Below are 10,790 nucleotides of genomic sequence, written 5' to 3'. Positions count from 1 at the left end.
ATATATATATATATATACGCTTATAACAAAATATTTTTAATTTAATTTAGATTTTTTATGTTACAATTTTGTAATATTTACACACACACACACACACACACACACACACACATATATATATATATATAATATATATATATATATATATATATATATATATGTGTGTGTGTGTGTGTGTGTGTGTGTGTGTGTGTGTGTAAATATTACAAAATTGTAACATAAAAAATCTAAATTAAATTAAAAATATTTTGTATTATATATTTTATATATATATATATATATATTGGAATGTACATTTTTCTTAATTTCTTATATAAGCTAATAGTTTAATTATGTTTTTATTATATTACTAGTTTATCATTAGCAGTATCATTAGTAGTAGTATTATCATAATAATATATTATAGTTATTAGCAGTAGTAGTTACATTATATTATTATTATAATACTAATCTTTAAATAATAAAATATGTAATAAATACAAAGCACTTTATTTATGAAATCCACTGTGTTTATATGATCACGGCATATAAAAAATAAAATATATATCTACATAAAGGTAATATGCATAATATGTACATATATAAAAACATAACATGATTTTATTAAGGAATTACTCTTGTTTCCTTCCACTTGCAGATCTAGTGGTGAGGTGTCAAATAAAATCAATAGTTAATCTTGTCACTGAATTGACCTTACATAGAAAATATAAAGCCTGATATAATAGATCATACAGTGCAAACATGTCTGTAAACGCTCAGAAAGCAGATGAGGGAATCACAGTTTGAAATAAAAGCTGATCCATGATTAACTCGACTTCTGCAAGCATTGACGAACGCTGCTTGAGATATTTCTGAGATATCTGTTCCTCAGCGTTATATAACAGACTTCATTCGAAGGGGGGATTTCTTAAAAAAGGGTGTAGGATTTGGACACCACAACACTGGTCTGAAACGCTCTGCTTTTCCTGGAAGAAATGTCTGGTTGAGCAATGTTTTGAGGTTTTGTTCTAATTGTCCAGAGTTCAGATGTTTGATCAGAAAACACAGCCAGCTTCCTGCAGCGAGTTACAGTCCGTTTCCAGTCAGGGCTTGGCGCTATATCCATATATTTTCATAAATGATATGGAATGAGGCAGTTTTACAGTATGTCAACATGTAGCAGTTTGATACGAGCGCATCTGAAAAATAGCTGAAGCTGCTGCGGTTTCTATCACAACATCTGTTTTATTGCCTATGATATGTACATTGTTTCATTAGACAATATCAAGCAGGATGAAAAACTAAAAACACAAATCCAAATAGAAAACACCAAGATGCACAAGCTTTCAAAAGTTCTTGTGTTTTAAAGAAGACCGACCTGCATTTATTTGATCAGAAATACAGCAAAAGCAGTAATATTCAGAAATATTTTTACTATTTAATATATCTGTTTTTCTGTGTGAATCTGTGTTAAATTGTAATTTATTTCTGTGATTCTCCGCTGTATTTTCAGCATCATTCCTCCAGCCTTCAGTGTCACATGATCTTCAGAAATCATGAAAATATGATGATTCAAAAACAGTCATTTTAAATATTAAACATATGTCAGAATATTACTTCTTTTGCTGTATTTCTGACAGAATATCACATGCGCAAGAGTGCCGTTTTCCTAAATATCGGTGCTTGAGCGCCATCATGAGAGTTGCATTTATTGTATTTATGCAACAGTTCAACAAACAGGAAGTTAATATTGTGTGTTACATTTTAACATTGTCTGTTTTTTCTGTTTCACCAACAAAACGAGCTCCAAACAGAACCGGAGCAGAGCATTTGTGCTTCTCGGAGGAACACGGCTGCATTTAGTTCCTGAATGAATCTGTTTTTGAATGAATCATTTGAGTCAATGAATCACTGAGCCATTCATAAAGACAGTCACTTGATGTGTTTCTTAACGAATCAGGCGTTTTGAACAAACTCTTTGAATAAATGATCAAAGAGCCATTCAAAAAGACAGTCACTTGATTCGTTTCTAAATGAATCAGGCGTTTGGAATGAAGAGACTTCTTAAAAACACATTAAATAATTTTTGGGTATATTGTCCAGCCCTATTTCCGGGTCACAACTCTTGTCTATTGATGGATTTATCCATCACCTGCAGCACGGCGTCCAGTATAGAGGGTCCCAGATCCAGACTGAACACGAACGCGGTGTCCGTTTGGTCAGGATGTGTTTCCTCTGGGTTGATTTGGGTCGAATCTCGTCCAGAGCTCCCGCTGATGTGGTGAACACTCGTCTCGTCTTCCTCCGTGTCCAGGAGGGGAAGTGAGCTGCACTTCTGTCTCTGATGCTCCCAGATCGGGGTGCAGTGGTCTGCTTCGAGGTTGATTCGGGGCGGTTTGGGAGGCGGCGGAGGAACAGGTCTGCTCGCTCTTGGAGCTCTGCAGCAGGAGACTGTGGCCTTTCTTCAGGAACGACAGGTCTCCGAAACTGTCCGGTGTGTCCATCCCTGCCGATGTGAGAGAGATGCCGGAAATCGCCCTGAGGAAGGCTGACCATGTTGACCGACAAAACCTGTTTTCGGTTCGATAGCTTCCTCTGCCAGCGTCCAGACGTGGGTTTGCGGAGTAACGATGTCCACAAGGGCATCTTGTGACAGCTAGTGACGAAGCTTGGTCCTGGAACAGATTATTAGAGGAAGAAGTCATCAAACCTGACAATAATCAGTGCAATAATTACCTGAAATAGATTCCTTTCAGAAAGTATTTTTTTTTAGCAGTAATGCATTAAATTGATCAAAAGTGGAAGTCCTAAAATAATAATAATAATTGGCACTTGTTCTTAATTGCTGTTTAATTGCTGGTGTTAAAAAAAAATTAATACTTTATATTTAGCAAGGGCACATTAAGTGTATCAAAAGTGCCAGTAAAAAATGGTCTTAATATATATATATATATATATATATATATATATATATATATATATATATATATATATATAGTTGATTTATTATATATAGACTAACAGTTTTTTACAATTTTGTTTTATTATATGCATTAAATATTTGTAACATTTTAGCAATTATTGAAAAAAGAATAAAAAGACATTGATTTTTTTAGCCCCTTTATATCATATATTTGGAATTACGAGTTAAAGTGAAATAAAAAAAAGGATGCATTAAACTGATCAAAAGTGACAGTACAGACATTTATAATGGCAAAAAAAAATATTTCTATTTCAAATAATTGTTGTTCTTTTGAACTTTCTATTTAGGTATCTGTGACTCCTGAAAAATAAAATGTATCACAAGTGCAGCACAAATGTGTTCAGCATTGATAATAATCAGAAATGTTTCTTGAGCAGCAAATCAGCATATTAGAATGATATATTTGTATTGTATTTTTGATCAAATAAACACAGCTTTGTTGAGCAGAAGACTCTTTATCTGATCCAGCACAGGTACCGAAGCAATCTCAGATATAGCTGTTGATTGTAACCAGTATTTGATTAAGATTATGTTTTCTTCCAGCTGGTTACAGATTAACAGTTGAGACTGCAACATCTTCACAACCACTGACATGTTTCTTCTTACAGCACATGAGTTTTAATTCTTCTTTGAGCATGCAAATGAAATCACATTTACACATATTTTAATTGCACAATTACATTCTGGATTCCATTGTAACTAGTGACATGCATTCTCCAAACATGTTCTCATAATGTGCTCTCATGAAAGCATGACTATGACTAAATTAGTTTGGTATACAGAGTAATTAATTGTGATACTGTACATAGGAAGCTCTTTACTCCAGTTGGCATTGGCGTAGACGGTTGTGGCCCTGTTTCGCGGTTTACAGTTCATTAGATCAGCTTTCGTGACTCGCAACACTCACTCTTTAAATTTGCACGGCTCTACAGAAAACACGTTTTGTTGGCCAATAAAGGTTTTATCGGCACTTTAGTAGCAGCGGGAGATGGCGAGCACATAAAAGCATTCATCTACAAACTAGCAACGAGAGCGAGGGCGGATAGAAGTGGATGTTTTTTATGGAAATGCATGATTTAAAGTAATAAATCAATTTTAAAGCAATAAAAAATATACTTTTTTGTTGTGGAAAAAACACGCTTCCCTGACAAATCCCTCAATTAAGAATCAGTCAGAATCAAAACAATTAAGTTGTAAATAAAAGAATGTTTACTGGAGAACGATTTCAGTCTTTCTACTTCAAAATTCTTCAATTATTTGTGAAATCTTCTAGCACTTTATGAGAGGAAGTTGTTTCTACACCAGTTTTTTTCCCAGTGTAAAGCTTTCAAATGATGTTTGATCATCCGTGTCTTACCTGGGAAGGTGTTCAGGTGTTTCACACCCACATCTGAACGGCTGCGGTCGGAAGCCAACAAACGATTGAGGCGTTTCTGCAAACATGACAAGACTCGTTAGGCTGAAAGACAGTTTGATCGAGTTATCCTGTTACTAGCATTGGATATCTAGCCACAAAATCCCTAAATAATCATCATGTTTTATTTATATTGATGCAAATCTTATATGTTTGAGAATAGTGTAAACTTCCGCTACTTTGCTTCCACGATCATTATATTGCATTGCTTTTATATAAAGCCATAAAACTTGCTACATTTTAAAGAATAAAGGTGGGTTTGTTGAAGCGAATGCCATAGAAAAACACATTTGGTTCCCCTAAGAACCTTTCATTGATCAGTTCTTAAAAGAACCATTTTGTATTAGTGTGAAGAACATTTTAATAATTTGAAAAAACCTTCTTAAAAATAAAGTTTTTAAGGTTCTTCATGGAAGCAAGACATCAATGAAGAACCTTTATTTTTAAGCGTCTAGAATAACTATTTTTGGTTCCTCCAAAGAAGCTTTCAATAAAGAGTTATTAAAGAAACATATCTTTTTTTTTCTTACAGTTTAATATTCTTTTAAATTTTTTTCCACTGTAAAGATTCTTTATTGGTTCCATAGATGTTAAAGTTTCTTCATGGAACCATCAATGCCAATAAAGAACCATTATTTTTTTTAGTTCCACAAAGAACGTTCCAGTGAACGGTTATTCAAATAACCTTTCTTTTCATTTTAAGAATTTGAAGAACCTTTTTTTCATTCCATGGATGTTAAAGGTTCTTCATGGAACCATCAATGCCAATAATGAAGAACCATCTTGGTCTCCCAAAGTGATCAGTTCTGTAAAGAAACATTATTTTCTTGGTTTGAAGAACATTTTAATAATCTAAAGAAACTATAAAGAACCTTTTGGACAATTGAAAGATTCTATAGATGTCAAAGGTTCTTCATGGAACCATCAATGCCAATAAAGAACCTTTATTTTTGAAAGTGTAAAATAACCATTTTTGGTTCCACAAAGAAAGTTTCTGTGATTGGTTATTTAAATAATAATTTCTTGCATTTGAATAATCTGAAGAACCCTTTTCCACTTCATAGAACCTTTTTTATTCCATGGATGTAAAAGGTTTTTCAGGGAACCATCTATGCCAAAAAATAACCTTTATTTTTGAAAGTGCAGGCAGTTTTATGGGTTTATATAAAAGGAACATCATATAATTCTGTTAGAAGTGATCTGAAATGTCGCTCAGAGTGAAACGAAGAGTTTCTCTTACCGTAACCCAAGAGTTCTTTGCAGTTATGTCCTGTTTTTAGCTGTCCTTCTACAGTACAGAGTCTTTCTCAGATCCCGAGTGTTAAAGTCCAGAGATTGTCAAACAGGTGTCGATGGAGTGTGACCTGCGTCTCCTCCCTAAAGCTCGGCATTTGTTTGGTCTGTGCTGATGTCACACCTGGTAACGTAATTTCTGTGAAGTGTGATCCGAGATACTGAGGAAGTTCACCTGAGCTGCTCGGCTCTGACTTTCATCATGTTCCTGTGAAAGCTGGAAAGGGCACGGCTGGTTTCCGTCGTATCAACGTCATGTTTAGGGGCTTCACTTGTGAGTAATCTGATGTCATTGTGTCTGCTGCTGGTTTCCTGTTCCCCGTAGGCTTTGCTAAGCCCTTCCAGCTTTGCAATGATAGCGGTCCCTGGGACGTTCTGGGACGTGTATGTACAGGCGGACCAGCGTTGCACAAGTGCTGTTGACATGTAGTAATTCCTGCTTTGAGCCTATGACCTCACAGACATTGAGACCTGATTCTACTGTCTTCTGATTTGGAGTCAAGTCTAGGCATGAATTATTGTTGTTGTTTTTCTGGGAGAATCAAAGTTTATTCAGTGACTTCAATGAAAATCAGGATACAAAGTGATGAATAAAATCCACATTACATTTAGACATTCAACAGACTCTTTTATCCGATGGAAACAAAAGAGCAATGATATGCAAGTGCTATAACAAGACTCAGTACACTTAGCAAGGGTTTATAATAAAAGAAAACAGGTAGAATAGAAAAAGAATAGAGCAAGCTAGTGTTAGAGGCCTTTTTTGCTTAAAAGAAACGGACAGAGTACAAAAAGATTAGAGAAGCACTTTTTTTAAAGAAAATAAGTAAATATATAGTGCAAGAGTGCAAGTCTTAAAGGGGCAAGATGTTTTTTCTTCTATAAAGAATAGAATTAGAAAAGAGAGTGCTAGAATTAGAGGGTCAGATAAAGATGGAAGAGATGTGTTTTTAGCCGATTCTTGAAGATGGATACTGACTCAGCTGCTCGGATCGAGTTGAGCAGGTCAGTACACCAGGAGGGAACATTTAATTTAAAAACCTCATTTTAATAATAAAAAATTAAATTAAATTAAAAAAATTCTGTGATAGTGATTTTGTTCCTATTTGAGACAGCACAATCAAGCGATGTTAACTTGCAGAACTGCAAGCTTTTTAAGGGCACATAAGTCTGAAGTAATTAATTTAGGTAAAGGGACGCAGAGCCAGTGGTGGTTTTGTAGGCAAACATTCATTTTTATTGTTGGATTATCATGATGTAATGAGAGGTAGAGTTGAGTTTCATCAGCATAGCAGTGATATGAAAAGCCATGTTTCTGAATGAGAGCCTAGTGATACCATGTTGAAAGAGAAGAGAAGTGGTCCAAGAACTGAGCCCTGAGGCACCCCAGCAGTTAGATGCTGTGACTTGGACACCTCACCTCTCCAAGATAACTTGAAAGACCTATCTGAGAGATAAGATTCAGACCACTGGAGTGCGGTTCCTGAGATTCCCTTTGCCAACAGTGTTGACTGGAGGATCTAAACATGTCAAAAGCATGGGACAGATCCAGCAAGGTAAGTATCGAAGGTTTGGAATCCTCTTTTGCCAGTCTTAGGGCTTCAACAACTGAGAGCAAGGCAGTCTCGGTTGAATTTCCACTTCTGAAAGCAGACTGGTTGCTGTTGAGGAGGTTGTTCTGTGTGAGAAAGGCAGAGACTTGGTTGAACATAGCTCATTCAAGTGTTTGTGCAATGAAAGGAAGAAGGGAACAGGTCTGTAGTTCTCTAAAAGAGATGGGTTAAGGGTTACATTATCGCAGCTTGTTTTGTTTACCTGACATGTATTGAATTAGTTGATTTCTAGCAAAATATGCACGTGTGCCTTAGGATATTTTGATAACTTGTCAATACTCTTCTCAAAACTCTGTATTATTTTGTATTCTCTGCTTTTAAAAACAATATCATTCTATGTCGTGAAAAAGAGCTGTCCTCTTCATAAATTTCATAAATATTTAGAAAATATGACTTTTGCCATATTTAAGCACTGTACCAGTAGAGCTGCACTAATGCATTTTGTGATGCCATTTTTATTTTTTAATGTGATTATTTATAAGAAAAAGTCGTTTTTGGACCATTTTTCATTGTGGTTACCAAGTGACAAACATTCCTTTATATATTTATTTATTAATTTATCCATCCATCCATCATTCTGTCTGTTTTTCTATCCATCCATCCATCCATCATTCTGTTTCTCCATTCAATATGCATCAGTCATTTTATGTTTTGCTGTTCATTCATCCATCCATCCATCTATCCACATTTCTATGTTTCTCTATCCATCCATCCATCTCTCTATTTGCTCCATCCATCCATCCATCCATCCATCCATCCATCCATCCATCCATCCATCCATCATTGTGTTGCTTCATTCAGTATCCATCACTCATTCTATGTTTCTTTGCCTATCCATCCATCTACCCATTCAGTCATTTATCCATCCATCTATTGTTCTGTTTTTCTATTCATCCATCATCATACTATCCTTCCATCCATCCATTGTTCTATCACTCCATCTATCCATCCAGCCATCATTCTATTGCACTATTCAGCATCCATCTGTCATTATTTTGCTCCATCCATCCATCCATTCATTGTTCTATTGTTCCATCTATCCATCCATCATTCTGTTTCTCCATTCAAAAGCCATTATTCTATTCATCCATCCATTGTTCTATCACTCCATCCATCCACCTGTCATTCTATATTTTTCTGTCCATCCATCCATCATTATTTTGTTCCTTCACCCATCCATCATTCTATCTGTTTTTCTATTCATTCATCCATCCATCCATTGTTCTTTTGCTCCATCCATCCATCATTCTGTTGCCCCATTCAATATCTATCCATCATTCTGTTTTTCTGTACATCCGTCCATCATTCTGTTGCTCCATCCATCCAGCTATCCAACATCATTCTGTTTTTCTATTCATCCATCCATTTTTTTCCACTCCATCCATTATTCTATTGCACTATTCATCTTCCATCTGTCATTCTGTTTTTCTGTCCATCCATCCATCCACCAATCTATCATTCCTTTGCTCCATCCATTAATAATTCAATGGTTTTCTAATCATTCATTCAACCATCCATCGTTCTATCACTCCATCCATCCCTATATGTTCGTTTTTAGAGCTATTTTATGTCAAACATCAAACAGAGATTTCCCCCCCCCACTATTACAGGGATGATACTGTAGCTTTAAATTACTTGACACTATGATCCTCACAAACTTTGGCGAATCCAGTGAAAAGTTTCACCCTGACATCTTGTTCATTTCCAAAACACTACAGCATCCAGTCACAGATTCTGACAAACAGACATCAGTACGTTAGAGTTACTGGTAAAGAGCAGCTTGGGGTTCAGTACAGTAGAACAGCTCTAAACATTTGCTCTGCGTGTCCTTGTGTTTGTCAAGTTTTATTCCAGGACAGACTTGGTAAATTCATTCATTACATATTCTGTCTAGTCATTTGAAAATGCCCTGAACAGTTAAGAGAAGCACAGTTTTTTTTTCTTTCTCCCAAGCAAGATGAAAGAATCATCCAGTGTTCCTGCTGGGATCCCGGATGGACGCCAGATTCCGAGTGGAAGCTCGAGAACTGGGTTTTCTCCATGCTTGCTTTCCATCAGAGTCCTTTCAAACTCGTCCAATAAACAAAGGGCCGCCCTTCCTTCATCGGCTTCAAAGAAGCAGGTCTTCCTCCAGACATGCAACCATTCACATAAACCAAACATCAGCTCTCCATCATGAAGTTTATCCAGCGCTGGAACTGTGAATTTGAGAAACACTTTCATGCAAACAGATTACTAAGACGTTACGATGGCTTTTGCTCGTCCGAGGCCCAACAGCCACACCAAACTGAGTCTTGCATTATTCCGTCAATGCATCTCTGTGACTTTGGCCTTATTTTCGAGAGCCTGAGATTATTGAGTCGCATCCAGACTCTGGTTTCTGTGGTTGTGTTTTGTACAGATTTCTTCTTGTACTCTGTTTTTCTTGTTTCTGGGAAACGCTTCCAAGTGCTCTTGCGGCTGCTTTTGTCTAGTTATTGGTCTTGGTCTTTTCTTTTCTCTCTTAATCGCTCAGCTAAACAATCCTATGAGTGATTATGATGAAACATCGCCTGCTCCACACTCACATGTTGTTTCTGCTGTATTCATAGGCGCCACAAGTGACTGGTTTGCACATTAAAATGTGCATAAAATAGCATTTTGAATTAGACTATGGCATTTCGGGATTTAATGCAGTATATTTATAAGTAACATTTCTCTTGACTTGTCTGCAGTGCATTGTGGGATTGCCTTCTCCATGAAGAATATCTGTGATCCCTTAAAATGCTGTCTAGGTAGGGAGGGCACTAGGTTATCTAGGTTAGTGCACATAAAAGTTGTTTTGGAACATATTATATTAGAGAAACTAGTCAAAATCAATTTTTGAAATATGTCTCTTGTGCTCACTGAGGCTGCATTTATTTTATCAAAACTACAGTAGAAATTGTGAAATATTATTATAATTTAAAACAGCTGTTTTCTATGTGAATATCTGTTAAACAGTAATTTATTTCTGTGATGCTCCGCTGTATTTTCAGCATCATTCCTCCAGTCTTCAGTGTCACATGATCTTCAGAAATCATGAAAATATAATGATTTACTGCTCAAGAAACATTTCTGATTATTATCATTGTTGAAAACAGTTGTGCTGTGCAATATTTGTGTGGAAACTGTGATACATTTTATTTTTCAGAAGTTCAAAAGAACAGAAATTATTTTAAATATAATTTTTTTTTAAGCATTATAATCTCAGGAGCAATGATGTACAGTGTTTTGAGAACCGTGACCCATTTTCGTGTCACGACCCGACACACTTCCGCAGGAAAACTGGGTCACTGCTTCTCCTTCAGGCTCGGGGTCCAGCGGAGAGCTCTGGAAAGTTTGTAAGTGTAAAGTGATGCCGCTTGTGTTTAGTTTATTGAAGACGCAGCAGTTGTTTATTTACTTAATTGAGCTTGCGTGATATTTGCTGGTTAGGTGGGAGATGGAGCCTGAGCTCATGGAGCTGGAATGATAATCGCGGCCGTCC

The 10,790-nt window shown here is 36.2% G+C and overlaps 1 pseudogene; it reads right to left on the bottom strand.

The window, feature by feature from the left end:
- Positions 1-2,069: 2,069 nt before the first annotated feature.
- On the bottom strand, positions 2,070-6,008 carry LOC113081005 (cdc42 effector protein 2-like; annotated as a pseudogene).
- Positions 6,009-10,790: the final 4,782 nt, after the last annotated feature.

The sequence above is a fragment of the Carassius auratus genome, unplaced genomic scaffold (assembly GCF_003368295.1).
Source record: "Carassius auratus strain Wakin unplaced genomic scaffold, ASM336829v1 scaf_tig00032768, whole genome shotgun sequence".
Taxonomy (NCBI): domain Eukaryota; kingdom Metazoa; phylum Chordata; class Actinopteri; order Cypriniformes; family Cyprinidae; genus Carassius; species Carassius auratus.
The sequence above is the reverse complement of the archived record's forward strand: the minus strand, read 5'-3'. Positions and strand labels throughout refer to the sequence as shown.